At 46.3% G+C, this 14,515-nt stretch overlaps 1 long non-coding RNA gene across 1 annotated transcript in view; it reads right to left on the bottom strand.

The window, feature by feature from the left end:
• Positions 1 to 10,541, bottom strand: part of LOC123594631 — a 33,578-nt gene extending 23,037 nt beyond the window's left edge. The window contains exons 1-2 of the long non-coding RNA XR_006710817.1: positions 10,450 to 10,541; positions 10,094 to 10,201 (exon numbers count right to left, since the gene is read on the bottom strand). This is a non-coding gene — a long non-coding RNA (uncharacterized LOC123594631). The remainder of the gene's footprint in view (positions 1 to 10,093; positions 10,202 to 10,449) is intronic.
• Positions 10,542 to 14,515: the final 3,974 nt, after the last annotated feature.

The following is a 14,515-nucleotide window of genomic DNA, read 5'->3' as shown; positions in this document are numbered from 1 at the left end:
AGCTGGAGTGGCCCGTATCACCGAACTCAAGGAAATGAGTGTTTCAACACAAGGAGGATGCCAAGAGAGCAAGTAAGAACTGAAGAGAAGGGACTTCATTGGGTTCCCCAACACGAGAAGTTACTGGTGACTCTGGCCCGAGCAGTTTTTGTGGCGTGGTGAGGGCAGAAGGGAGACCGTAGTGAGTCGAGGAGGCTATGGCAGGTATTAAATGAAGACAGAAAGTGTGGACAATCCTTTTAGGAAAGTTGGCCCTCAAGTGTGTGGGAGGGAATGGGGAAAAAGAAGAGGACGGAGAACATGGAATGAGAAGGGCTTATTAAGAGGAGAAAGGTTTGGGGCGCCTGGGAGGCTCAGTCAGTTAAGCGTCCCACGTGAGTTCAGGTCATGATCTCGCGGTTCGTGAGTTCGAGCCCCGCGTCGGGCTCTGGGCTGACAGCTCGGAACCTGGAGCCTGCTTCCGATTCTGTGTCTCCCTCTCTCCCTGCCCCTCCCTCACTCATGCTCTGTCTCTTTGTATCAAATATAAACAGTAAAAAAACTTTTTAAAAAAGATTCTCTCTCCCTCTCTGCCCCTCTACGTCGCTCATGTGCACGCTTGCTCGCTCTCTCTCTCTCTCTCTCTCTCTCTCTCTCACACGCACACACACACAAAAGAGTAGAAGGGCTTAAGTGTTTTTAAAAGTTGATAGCAAGGAGGGACATCTCTTCCATCCTTACAGGTGGAATGAGAGAGAAGGGGGCAGTTACAGAGATATGTGTAAGTCTGGTGGGCAGAAATTTTGTGCGCTCCTACCTGGTGACCTTTTTTCTCAGTGAACTAGGAACCACAGTATCTCTGCAGAGACCGAGGGGTGAGGGAGAGACCAGAGCTAAGGTGAGAGTGAAGGTTTCCAACAGTCACAGCGGAGACTGAGAAGGACGGAGTCGACTATGGAAACACGGAGGGACTTCTAGGTGCCACGGAGGGCAGTCTTGGGTGAACTCACGAGTCACGGACTAATGGTCGTACCAGTGGTGAGATTTTGCCCAGAAGCGCTCAACTGTTTAGATGTAGGCAAACAGCAGAAGTTGGGTCCATGCGAGAATAGGGTTTTGACGTGTGGATTTGACAGAAGGGATAGAACAAAGATGTTAAGAATCCTGGCAGGGGAGAGGTGTGAGTGACAGACCGCCAGATGCACGCAAAGCAAGAAAGGGAAGATAAGAGGGAGCCAGTATCACACAGGGAGAAATAAGTGGGCCAAGCGAGGATGGCTCCCTTGAGGTTGACCAACAGGGGTAGAGGGAGCAACTGAGGGAGGCAGCGGGAGGGGACATTTAGGAGACTGTGGTCAGAGTGGACGATGCGAACGAAGGACACCAGAAGTGGGTGCGGTTCTAAGAGCGACAAGTTCTACAATAAGGCCATGGAACGCATGACTGGAGGGGAGCGTAGGCAAAGGTCACAGAAGAAGATACGCACCTTGAAAGCCTAGGGGTGGCTTGTTATCTACACAGGCCATGGGGCTCAGAGGATGATGGCAGGGCTGGGGTGTAGAGGAAACAATGGACAGTCACTGACTGAGGGAGAGTGACCAGCGAGCTGGACGCTGACAGAGATGATGAGGACATTGAGAGAATGGCAGTTACCCCACCTGAGTCTCAGAAGCCCCTAGGGTGGAAAATGGTCTGGAAGAAGCACGGAGAGCCAGGCGAGGACCCGCCCCCCCCCCTTTCAACCTGACACCCTGTGAATGAGAGCTGGGGGACCACCGCCTGAAAGACCCACAGGGGACGAGGCTTCACTTAGGACCGAGGGAGAGCGAGCGAGGACGTGGGCAAGCAGAGCACGGGATCCGAGTTGCAAGCTTCCCGGGGCGGAGGGGACGGCGTGAGCGGACAGGAAAGGTAAGTGCAAGGAGTCGCATATCGTAGCAAACAGGGACCAGAGAAAACCGGCAGAGGGGCTTTGACCGTCTGCAAAGTTTTCAAAGAATTTACCCCAACTTTCTTCGGTGGCTGAGGAGAAGGGGTAGGGCTGGCTCTCCCGGAACCCAGGCATCACACATATGAACTCTAAGGTCACGCGGGAATAGCATTTAGTTTGCAGCACATGAAATCGCTACTATTCAAATCGCTACCCAAATGATAACGGCACAGGCTTCAACTTCAGAGTATCTGCCTCCCGGGGGCCCCTGGGTGGCTCAGGCGGTTAAGTGTCCGACTCGTGATTTCGGCTGAGGCCATGATCTCACGGTTCGTGAGATCGAGCCCCACATCGGGCTCGGTGCTGACAGCTCAGAGCCTGCTTCGGATTCTCTGTCTCCCTCTCTCTCTCTGCCCCTCCCCCACTCATGCGCAGGTGCGTGAGCGCGCGCTCTCTCTCTCTCTCTCTCCCTCTCCCTCTCTCTCAGAATAAACAAACATTAAAAAAAAGAGAGTATCCGCACACAAAAGGGAATGACACTTTCAGCAGTGGCCTGGGACGAATGCGCTCCTCCCTTCTGTTAAGGTAAGATCCCATTGGTGGAGCTCCAAGGGCAGGTGGGGCACGAGAGGAACGCCCACTTCCCAAGGACAGACCTCAGGCTGGCTCTGGACCACTTGGCGTCCAGAGCGGAGAGAGGGATCCAGCGGTGGGGGCGAGACCGAACAAGAGGGCTACGTGGGACTTGAGGACAGAGGTGGAGGAAATGAGAGCAGGTCTGAATAGCAGCAAAGAAACAAGGTGACAGGTGGCTGGGGGGAACGAGATCAAAGGAAGAAACAGCAAAGGAGAAACAAGGGTCAAAACCTCAGAAGGTGCCTACTATCAGAAACAGCATCTCCTTTTCCCCAGGAAAGGAAGTGCCACCTCCCCCAAAACCAATTATAGTGGCGGACAGGAAAGGCACGGTGCTCAATAAGGAGAGAAAAATGACTGTAAAGCAGTTTGCAAGAATAAAGAGTTAGATAAAGTCCCAATAATAATAAATCACCTTGCCCGAGGTATGAAAACCTTAAAAAAAAACCCCGAAAAATCAAAATGTGGAGAAGCAGAAGGCCTCGATGAGCTTCCAGAAGGTTTGTATGCTTGCTTGCAATTCCTCCCCCTCAGTATCTCCAGCCGGGCTCTGTAAAGAGCAGACCTCAATCAGGTTTTCAGGTGAAAAGGAGCCGAGACCCCGTTGAAAGCTGGCACCCCCAACCCGCCTGTGTGCCCCCCCCCATGTTCATCGGAGGAGGGCAGAGACTCTGGGGGAACCTCTTTACTGACTCTGGCATCTGCCTTCTGGAATACTCCTGCATCTGTTTTGTGAAGGTTTTCTTTCCTTCTTTTTGTTATATAAAACAAGATTGGAAAAAATAAGCTTCATTCCTAAGAAAGAAAGAAAGAAAGAAAGAAAGAAAGAAAGAAAGAAAGAAAGAAAGAAAGAAAGAAAGAAAGAAAAAAAAAAGAAAGAAAGAAAGAAAAAGAAAGAAACAGAAAAAGGAAGAAACAGAAAAATAGGTCTTTCTGACTTCTCGGTACTGGAGCTCTGTTCTTTATATATCTATTTGTTCCATTGTTAAATAAACCCACATATTTAAGGGTGACACATTCTCCTAACTAGTGCCTTGTCAGGCCCATGTGCCTTGCTAAAAATGGACCTTGATGACTGCTGTTTCCATTTTTTTTTTTAAGAAATAATTTGATTATTTTTATCCTGCTTCTCTCGATCACCACTCACAAGGAAATGGTTATTTTTTTTTGCAAAAACCATTTTTAAACACGCCAAGAGCTCCAACACGTACAGACAGAAAATGTTCTTCAACACATGTGTATAAGTCACACACACATACTCCTCGCCTTGTGAAAATTAGCTTTAAATTTGGAGTCAACACTCTTCTGCAATAAAACTGTTTTCTGTTCAACCTCTTACAATATTATGTGCATCCCTACATCTTACTTTGTGCAGACCTGAATCTCTCCCAGAAAATGGATAATTTAATAAAAGCGGGTGATATGAATCACCCAGGGACAATCTGAATTATTATCTGCAGATAATTCATTATGCACATATTTCTCGCGAGATTCTTAAATCAGCAGGGCTTCTTAAGCCGAGACTTTCAAATTTTGTCTGTAATAACTGGAGACTTGACCCATAAATCAGCAAATAGGCCAGCAGGCTCGCCACATGCTTCACATTTCTTCTTGGGAGGAAAAGGCACTTAATTATCCGGAGGTCACAGAAGGAAAAAATGGACATGAAAGTTGTTAGGGGCTTTATAGCAAAGTACCACTAATTTCAGCAGTGTCTTCAAAAAGGGAGCTTGTGAAAAGAAGCCAGTGAAAACGCTTGAAATCAACCTAGGCGACTCATGCAGAGGAAGATGTTTTGAATGTTTACAAGAACCATCTCAGCAACCAGCACTGCCTCCCATTAGCAAGAAGACACTTGTCCAGCATTTGACTCTTTTGTTTCATGTTACCCATTTCGCAGATTAAATTTCTAATATGGAAGACATGGGAACCTAGGACTTATTTTCATCAATGTATGGAATGTTAATAAAAGGATCAAGTTTGGGGCGCCTGGGTGGCGCAGTCGGTTAAGCGTCCGACTTCAGCCAGGTCACGATCTCGCGGTCTGTGAGTTCGAGCCCTGCGTCGGGCTCTGGGCTGATGGCTCGGAGCCTGGAGCCTGTTTCTGATTCTGTGTCTCCCTCTCTCTCTGCCCCTCCCCCGTTCATGCTCTGTCTCTCTCTGTCCCAAAAATAAATAAACGTTGAAAAAAAAAATTTTTAATAAAAAAAAAAAAAGGATCAAGTTCATCCTTTACTTCTAGTATCTTACCTCACCCCCGCTTCACGTTCTAGAACCTCTCAGTTACGATTCTGCCCTCTTCCTATTCTTCAGGAGTTCTTTCTTCCACCCCCACGCCCCCCCGCCCCACGGTAAAAAGCCACACTCCATAAAGGACCCCATATTGATATCATAGTGCCGTGTGACGATGGTGCAAAACTCCGTGGGACGTAGCCCCAGGAGACCTGGGTTCAAATCCTAATGCCCACTAGCACTGGGCTCCCTGACGGGTTCGCTCGTCCCCCAGCTGCTATCACTGTAGGCAGCTACCCGCTCGTGGCTGTCTTCCTCTCCAGGAAACTGCTCTCGGACAAGTGGGAGTCCCTTGGCCCAGGACATTAAGGCCCCCTCCCCTCCCAGGGGCAGCCACTAGCCAATGAGTGATGCCACAAGAGTACCAAAGGCCGACTATCTCAAGGGAGGACCAGTTCGTGGCGCTTCGTGTGCCCCTGGGGCTCCTGTGGATCAGGCAGAAATCAGCCTCTAGTCCAGACCACGTCCTTGTTGGGCTCTCTTCCTCCGCCCTTTTCCACTTCCCTTCTCCCCTTCGAAGAGTGCTTGCTCAATAAGCCACTCGAACAAGACCCCCACCCCGCTTCAGGCTCTGCTTCTAGGGAACCCGACCTAAGATGCACTTGGACCCTGGACACTCACTTGACATGTCCGTTAGCAGGTCCCTCACATGCGAGACGACGATAATAAAACACACCTCACGGGACTGTCGCACCGGTTACCTGAGAACACCTGAGCAAAAACCCTCGCTCACCTACAGCGCTATTGGAGTTTAAAGGATTATTGTGACCTCATGTAAATATCGGGCTGTGTGTAAATTACCCCGCCCACAGGGGGAGCGGACCTTAATCAAAGAGCTTCCTCGCTTGGCCTCCAGTCGCTCTCTTGCTCCACTAGGTCTCCGGGGCTGGCTCCTAGCCCGCTGCCCAGCCTCTCAGTCCAGGCAGCACATGCGGCCAGGGAGAAGCACGGGCCACCTCGTTCAATTCCAAGTTTATGCTGAGGTTCCCCAGATCCCGAAGACTCCAAGCACTAAATCTCCAGCTTTGATCCCTCTCTAGGACACCGGATTCACAGCCCCTAGTGTCTATTTAACAACTCCGTGGGGCTCTGCGACAGACACCTGACGTGACGTGGCCAAAACACGACCCTTGGGTGGCCGCCTCTCGGTCGGCTTCCCCACCACTGCCCGCCTTCCCCATCTCAGGACACAGCTGCCTTAGAGAGAACTGCTCAAGTCAAAACTCTAGGAATTAGACCTGATTGCTTTTTTTTTATTCTCTCAGCCTTTCTATCCAATCTGTCAGTAAGCTCTGCCAACTCCTCCTGCAAATCCCACTTCCCTCCATGTCCGTCACCACTGACATAATCCAGGTCACCATCATCCTACTTGAACCACTGCACCCTGACAAATTCACTCTCCTTTAAAATATCAAGGTCGGGGCGCCTGAGTGGTTCCGTCGGTTAAGGGTCCAATTCTTGGTTTCGGCTCAGGTCATGATCTCACAGTTCATGGGATAGAGCCCCCCATCAGGATCTGTGCTGATAGCACAAAGCCTGCTTGGGATTCTCTCTCTCCCTCTCTCTCTGCCCCTTTCCTGCTCTCTTGTTCTCTCTCAAAATAAATAAATAAACATTAAAAAAAATAAAAATAACATATCAAGGTCATGCCACCGACCTAGCTTAAAACCTTCAAATGGTTTCCCGCCGTTCTTAGAGCAAGCTCTATCTCTCTCTCCCCCTCTCTCCTCTCTCTCTTTCCCCTTTCCTTTCCTTCCTTCTCCCGCCTGATACACACCACACACACACACACACACACACACACACACACTATATACCAGCCACATGGCTTTCTTCTTGTTCTTTGAAAATGTCAACATCGTTCTTGCCTCAGGGAATTTACATTTGCTCTACCTTCAGCCAGAAATGTCCCTCCCTAAACTTCCGTGGCAGTCTCCTTTTTGTCATTCTATGTTTGTTTTACTCTTCCAATTTAAAGTAGTTACCCAGGCATACTCACTCTAGCACATGACTCTGTTTTAATTCTCTGGAAATCCCTTCTCACTCTTTCTTGTTGACTTGTCCATTTGTGTACTACCCATCTTCCTCGCTACTCTAAGGTAGTTTGGGATCTTGTTTATTTCGTTCACAGCTATATCCCCTATATCCCAGGGCCCTAAAACACTGGCTGATACATAGTAAGTGATCACTAAATACAGCTTTTAGATGACAGATTCATGGATGAATGAATAAATGGAGCACTGGCCCCAAGCTCAGGTTCTAGCTCAGCTATACCATTTACTAGCCGTGAGACCTTGGGCAAGTTAAGTGACCCTTTCAAGGGCACTGTGGATGGGGTTTGCCAGGCTGGTGCTGAAGGGGAACAGGTAACAGGTTTTAACCTCCCAGAGTGTAGTGGGGTCTTAAAACCTCCTTCCTGGGTCCTAGACTCACTCTGCAGTACATACGGTAAAAGCTTACTCATGGGGTAGGGTGACCAATCGCTCCGTTTGCCCAGGCAGGACTGAGGGTTTCGGGGCACACAAGAGTTTCAATACTAAAACTGAGACAGTTCTAGCCAAAGTGGGCCAGCTCATCACCTCCTGTGAGGCCTAACACCTTCAAGGCCTTGGAGCCCCGTGGAGGAAGTTCAGTAAGGAAAGCAGGGCCTGAGCGGTGAGAGGGGGTGGTGAGGAACCTGACAGGCTGTGGTGCTGATTATGAAACGTCCTTGGACAGGTTTGGATCCTGTTGAGTTTTATTATTATTGCTATTGTTCTACTTTTTAATTTGAAAAAGTTTCGACTAGAGAAATCAACAAGAGTCCAAATAACTTGCTTTATTATTCTCTCTCTCGGTTTCATTTTTTTCTGGACCATTTGGAAGCAGACTACAGCTGTATGCGTCGTAACCCTTTAATATTTCAGTGTGGATATCCTTAGAACAAGGAGAAGCTCTTATATGACCATAATTCAAATTTAAGAACGTTAACGTTGACACGATACTTTTATTTAATCAACAGTCTATATTCCAAACGCATAAACTGTCCCCAAAAGAAAACTTCCACTGCAGGATCTAGTCCAGGATCCCATATCGCGTTTAATTTTCATCTGTTTTTATCCTCCTATTCCTCGTCTTTGGTAATATTGACATTTTTTTTTTTTTTTTTAGAGAACATGCCAATTATTTTATAGAATGTCCTTCAGTTGGGATCTTCCTTATTTTTAGAATGGGAATAATAATATCCACCTCACAGGATTAAATGAGATTCTTTCCTAATCTTAGTTTACAGAATAAATCAGATGGTATTTGAGATATGCCTAGCATGTGACAAGAGCTCAATAAACAATGGATATTAGGGTAACATGGAAGAAAGGAAAAAAATGGACTTTGCTAGACATTTCTTTGTGGAAGGGTTTTGGGTTTAAAAAGTATATAAAAGGGAATCACTGGAAATGAAGATAATGTTATAAAGTAGAGGTCTACTTTCATAATGTATCAGCTTTTTCATTTTTATTCATTAATTTAGCAAATATTTATTGAATCCCTAGAACATGTCTGGAAACCTCCGGCAAATTTCTTCTCTCATCTACAAGCTTATGGTTTCCTCTGCACATGAGGATTATTAATAATATTTTCAAATAATTTCTGAAAAGACCAGATAAGAAGAATATAGATCTTCAGACAGTTTCAAAACTTGAAAGGTCTATACACATATAAATAGACGCTTATATTCTTTTTTTTTAATTTTTTTAGTATTTATTTATATGAGAGAGAGGCAGAACGTGAGGAGAGGATCAGAGAGAGAGGGAAGACACAGAATCCGAAGGACGCCTAGGCTTTGAGCTGTCAGCACAGAGCCCGATGCGGGCTCGAGCTCACAAACCGTGAGATCATGACCTAAGCCGAAGTCGGACCCTGAACCCAGTGAGCCACCCAGGTGCCCCAATGTTCATATTCTTGATAATGATATTCAGTATCAGGACCCTTCAGGTTGAACTTGAGAAGCGAGTGACCAAAAACCCTAGATTAGGATGACAAAAACTGTTTTTAAAAATAAGACACACGTCAGGGCGCCTGGGTGGCTCAGTCGGTTCAGCGTCCGACTTCAGCTCAGGTCATGATATCGCGGTCCGTGAGTTCAAGCCCCACGACGGGCCGTGTTGACAGCTCGGAGCCTGGAGCCTGCTTCGGATTCTGTGTCTCCCTCTCTCTCTGCCCCTCCCCGGCTCATGCTCTGTCTCTCTCACTCTCAAAAATGAATAGATGTTAAAAAAAATTTTTTTTTTAAATAGACACATGTCCATGATGTTTATGCTGAACTAAAACTGCGTTGCACCCCCACTGAACCAATGACCATGGGAACAGAAAGTGGGCGTGCAAGGGTAGATGGGAAGCAGAGGAGGACCACCTGACACCATGGAATTGTTCAAAGTCAAGGCGCGGCTACAGAGGAACGATTTGGATTTGGGCACGTCACAGTCAAGGCTATATAGCGAACACAGAAGACGACAGCAGTGACTCAGTAGCACTTGAACTCGATCCAACACGTGTTTCATACACAATGCTTTCTCAAAACACCTTGCTGTTAACTTGCAGACCATACATCTGTCTCTGCAAGACCCCAAGGCTTTTTCTTCCCTGGAAGTCAAGGAAACCAGTCGTGGGACTCTTTCCTTCCACCCTCCCCAGCATTTCAAGTCAGAAAGACCAGGGTTCAAATTCAAACTTTCCAACGGACTCTCCGTGTGAATTTGGGAAACGTGCTTTACTTGTCCAACTATATGTTCTCATCCGTAGAACAGCGATTACTTTACAGATTTGCTATCAAGTAACTCTTAAAGTGTGTTCCCAAATCAGCAGCTGAAGCATCACCTGGGCACGTGTCTGAGATGCAGATTCTCAGGCCTCACCTGCGAGCCACTGAATCAAGAATTCTGAGGGCAGGGCCCAGCCATCTGCATTTTAACAAGCCCTCCAGGCGATTCCATCGGGCTAAAGTTTGAGAACCGTTGTTGTAATGGATTGAACGATGTGATGTGTATAAATAACTGGCACAAGGCCAAGCGGCCACATCACAGAGTAACCGCACAGTAAGTTTTACTCCCTCCTCCGCCTCCCCCACCGCCCACAACTCTCCCAACACACGGAAGTGTGGATGCGTGCGCGCGCGCGCACACACACACACGCGCGCGCGCGCGCCGATGATTGCTTGGAATACTGTACGTGAAAACACTATCGTTTCAAAATTACATACATTAAGAGCTGGAAGTATACCTGTAAACCTTCATATGGCCGGGGGCGCCTGGCTGGCTCAGTCAGTACAGCATGGTACTCTTGATCTTGGGGTTGAGAGTTCAAGCCCCACACTGGGCACAGAGATTACTTAAAAACAACAACAACAACAACAAAACAAAACAAAAACTTCATATGATGGAATGTAATGCCATGGTTCTCACATCTTGCCTACATGAAACTGGGAGGAAAGTTCATCAATAAATATCTATTACGTGGTTATCATTTGTCCAACTCTGAATGCTAAGAGAATATTAGAAAAGCAGAAAAAATAGTTCCTGACTTCAAAGAGCTTAGTGGAGAAAAAAATGAAGGTACTGTTAAAAAACAAAACTCACCGAGTAAATGTGAAGATGTAATTGGCTTTATTAAGCAATTCCTGAATCGGGGAGCGTCCCATCCAGCAGGCAGAGGGGAGCTGCAAGGAGCTGTAAAAAATGGAAGAGGTTTCTAGGAAGGAGGCAGGGGGTAAGGAGGTTTTGCGAATCATGAAAAGAAAGGACTATGTCAGGCAAGGCCACTTGCCCTTAGGTGGAAAAGCTGGGGGTCTTATCGTGCAGATTACCTCATCCTCCTTTTGGGGAATGGAGAGGCCCTGTGTGACAGATGACCCCACGGGTGCTGACCCGAAAATTCTTGACTGGCCAGTAAAAACTACATTTCTAGGGGAGGTCAAAACTGCCTAAGTACCCTAATTAGGTTAGGTATTGAGCCCCACCCCCACCCCCGCCCGTTGGTGATGTGGTCTAGCTTAAGTGACTCCATTTTGGGTCTGTGCTTTTGTTTTTGACAGTAATTAATACTGACGGACACCCGTGTGACAGAAACTGTTTGGGGAGGAAATTATCTTGACGAATCCGGAGACTCCACGAACATCAGCAGACAAGCTACACCAAGGGATCAGGAACAAAAAGGCTTGGGCGCCTAGGTGGCTCACTCGTTTTAAGTGTCCGACTCTTGATTAAGGCTCAGGTCATGATCTTGCAGTTCCTGAGTTTGAGCCCCACGTCGGGCCCCGTGCTGACGGAGTGGAGCCTTCTTGGGATTCCCTCTCCCTCTCTCTCTGCCCCGCCCCTCTCTCAAACTAAATAAATAAGCGTTAAAAAAAAAAAAAAGAAACAGAAAGGCTCACAGATCAACTTTCAGCGCTCGAATCACATAGTTTGAGTTGACTTAGAAAAAGAGAGAAGGGAAAGAAAGGGAGTGGTTGACACATTTGGGATCAGGTACACGTGGGATAGAAGGACCACGACGCCTGAAACATGAGTTACGCCAAATGTGTACGTCCTGTATCCCACTGTCACATCACCTACTGGTGACGTGGTTATAAAGATCAGAGTTAAAAATGAACAAGGAGACTCGGCAAATGGAGATGACCTGGAGACAAGGCACCTGGGTGGCTCAGTTGGTTAAGCCTTTGGCTCTTGATCTCGGCTCAGCTCATGATCTCACAGTTCATGAGTTCCAACTGCGTGCCAGACTCTGTGCTAACAGAGCGGAGCCTGCTTGGGATTCTCTCCCTCTCTCTGCCCCTCCCCAGCCCTCTCCCTCTCAAAATAAATAAATTTTTTAAAAGGAGAAATCACCTGGAGGTAATATATTCTTGCTCTATCGGTGAGAAAGAGGGACAAGTATGTCTGGCCATTGTTATAATTTGCCACTCTGCTGCTTTTGTCTGTGTGTCTCAAACAGAGGACATGTGGGGCCAGAACGGGAGTCACTAATGGGTAGCTGACTTAAGAAATCTACAATTCTTGGGGCGCCTGGGTGGCGCAGTCGGTTAAGCGTCCGACTTCAGCCAGGTCACGATCTCGCGGTCCAGGAGTTCGAGCCCCGCGTCGGGCTCTGGGCTGATGGCTCAGAGCCTGGAGCCTGTTTCCGATTCTGTGTCTCCCTCTCTCTCTGCCCCTCCCCCGTTCATGCTCTGTCTCTCTCTGTCCCCCCAAAATAAATAAATAAATAAATAAATAAATAAATAAATAAATAAATAAAACGTTGAAAAAAAGAAATCTACAATTCTTGTGGGTAGTCTGAGTGGGTCCTTCTTGTCGATGTTCAATATATATGCTCTACTTGCCTTAACATGGCTAATATGTCTCAATCTATTAGCAATCTCTAGCCTCTATTTATGTCACCTATTGCCTTTATTTCTGTTGTTCTCTGTAGAGTATAAGTAAATATTCCTAAATAATAAAGGAAACGCATAATTTAGGTACTACGTAGGAGGAAGTTTCCACATATCTCATTTAATTCTTATAGCTTATTTAATGAGGTAAAAAAAGACGTAAGTTGGAGCACTGATTCATACGAGAAGAGCACAATGGTCTATATAATGAGTCAATGGCTTGGTGACATGGAGGGCACATTCTAGGGATTCTAATATGGAAAGCTGGGCTTAGTTGGTGAAGGATTCATAGAAGAGTCGTTCTTCCACCAGCGCGTGAAGAACGTGAGGAAAAAGAGAGTGGGGAAATATAAAGAGAGATCACTGACAGGAGAACAGACCCCACATTAGGCAGCAACAAAGATGCAGCCAGCTACGAGAAGGAACTGACAGAGAAAGCCAAAATGCTCACAAGACAAAGTTGAACTTGCTTCCAAAAGGTGAAGCATTTTTTGAAGATGCTCTCCCAGTAGTAAAATAATGGGAGTACAGCCCCTGTGGTGGATTGCTTTACTGCGCACAATGTTTGCTGCTGCTCCCTGTTTAGGATTCTACATCCCTGCCCTGCTGGTGTTGGCCTTGGCCAATAGTCTTGCTTGGACTAATGAAAGTGATTAGAAGTGATGTGCCCACTGCTGAAGACAGGTTTAAGAACTAGAGTGTTGGGGCGCCTGGGTGGCTCAGTCGGTTCAGCGGCCGACTTCGGCTCAGGTCATGATCTCGCGGTCCGTGAGTTCGAGCCCCGCGTTGGGCTCTGGGCTAATGGCTCAGAGCCTGGAGCCTGTTTCAGATTCTGTGTCTCCCTCTCTCTGACCCTCCCCCGTTCATGCTCTGTCTCTCTCTGTCTCAAAAATAAATAAACGTTAAAAAAAAATTTTTTTAAAAAAAGAACTAGAATGTTGATTCTACCATATTTAACTTCCTAGCAATCCTCCAGAGAGAGGATGCCCACTGAGCCTTGGTTCTGGAATGAAAATAAACTGGAGGCTACAGTCAGCCCAATGTAGACAAGAAGCACAAGTAAAAAAAAAAAAAAAAATTGTAAGCCACTGAGATTTGCAGGGCTCTTGTTACTATATTATAACTGAGCTCACTGATACAGCTTCCAGTCAGCATTGTTTTGGAACTTTTAGCCAATGCAGTAAGAGCAAAAAACAAAATGGTTTTGGATCGATAAGGAAAAGCAAAATTCTTTCGATATGTGATTATAACTTCCGATGCAGAAAAATCGAGAGAATTTACGGATAAATTATTAGAATTAATAAGATGGGCTGGCAATCCAGAGCAGAAAAAAGATACTGGTGTGAGTGTTCGCCAAGGGTAAAAAAGATTAAATGGGGGGGGGGGGGGGTAAAAATAGCCTGGGTGAATGAAGACGTGAAAGGGGAAAATGTACGCAGTGGGGAAGTGAGAGAGACAGGATACGTTATTAGGAGCGAACATGGGAGAAAGAACGGCTCAGTTGGGGAAAAAATAAAAGATGGATTGGTGAGATTTCTGAATATGAACACAAAATACGAAAACCAATCGATTTTCTAGGCCCCAGGAAAAAAGTACTTAGAAAATACAATTTTTTAAAAAATTGCCATTTAAAATGAGCAGTATAGACAAATGTTTCCAGGAATAAATCTAGCAACAGATGAGTATGTTCCTTATGGTAAAATTAGAATCCTAGATAGAAAGACAAAGATGACTTAAATAAATGGAGAAATAGAGCAAATTCTTGTTTTGGAAGATTCAGCATTGTAAAGATGTCAACTCTTCCCAGGCGAATCCCTACAGTCAATGCTCTTTTAATCAAAGGCTCAGTGGGGTTAGGGTGGAATCTGACAAGCTGATTCTAAAATTACATAGAAGAGAATAGGACCAACAATAACCACAGCACTCCTGAACAAGAAAAATAAGGTGGAAAGACATACCCCAGGAGCCATCAAGTCTTATTTAATGGCTGTAATATTTAAGACAGGGTGCTCCTGACAAATGGATGTGGACGTCTCACCAAAGAGGAAACAAAAATGGCCATAACACGCAAAGATGCTAAAATCACTAATCATTCAGGGAAACACAAATGGACTCTACGAAATACCATTTTGCACAGGCTAGAATGGCAAGATTGAAGTCAGGTAATAACAAGGGTGGACAAAAAATGTAAAACAACACGCGCTTTCAGCCGCTGTTGCTAGAAGCTCATCGATTTTGGAAAAGCGAAGTTGAACACGTACATATCTATGACCCAGTAG

The sequence above is a fragment of the Leopardus geoffroyi genome, chromosome X (assembly GCF_018350155.1).
Source record: "Leopardus geoffroyi isolate Oge1 chromosome X, O.geoffroyi_Oge1_pat1.0, whole genome shotgun sequence".
Lineage (NCBI taxonomy): Eukaryota > Metazoa > Chordata > Mammalia > Carnivora > Felidae > Leopardus > Leopardus geoffroyi.
The sequence above is the reverse complement of the archived record's forward strand: the minus strand, read 5'-3'. Positions and strand labels throughout refer to the sequence as shown.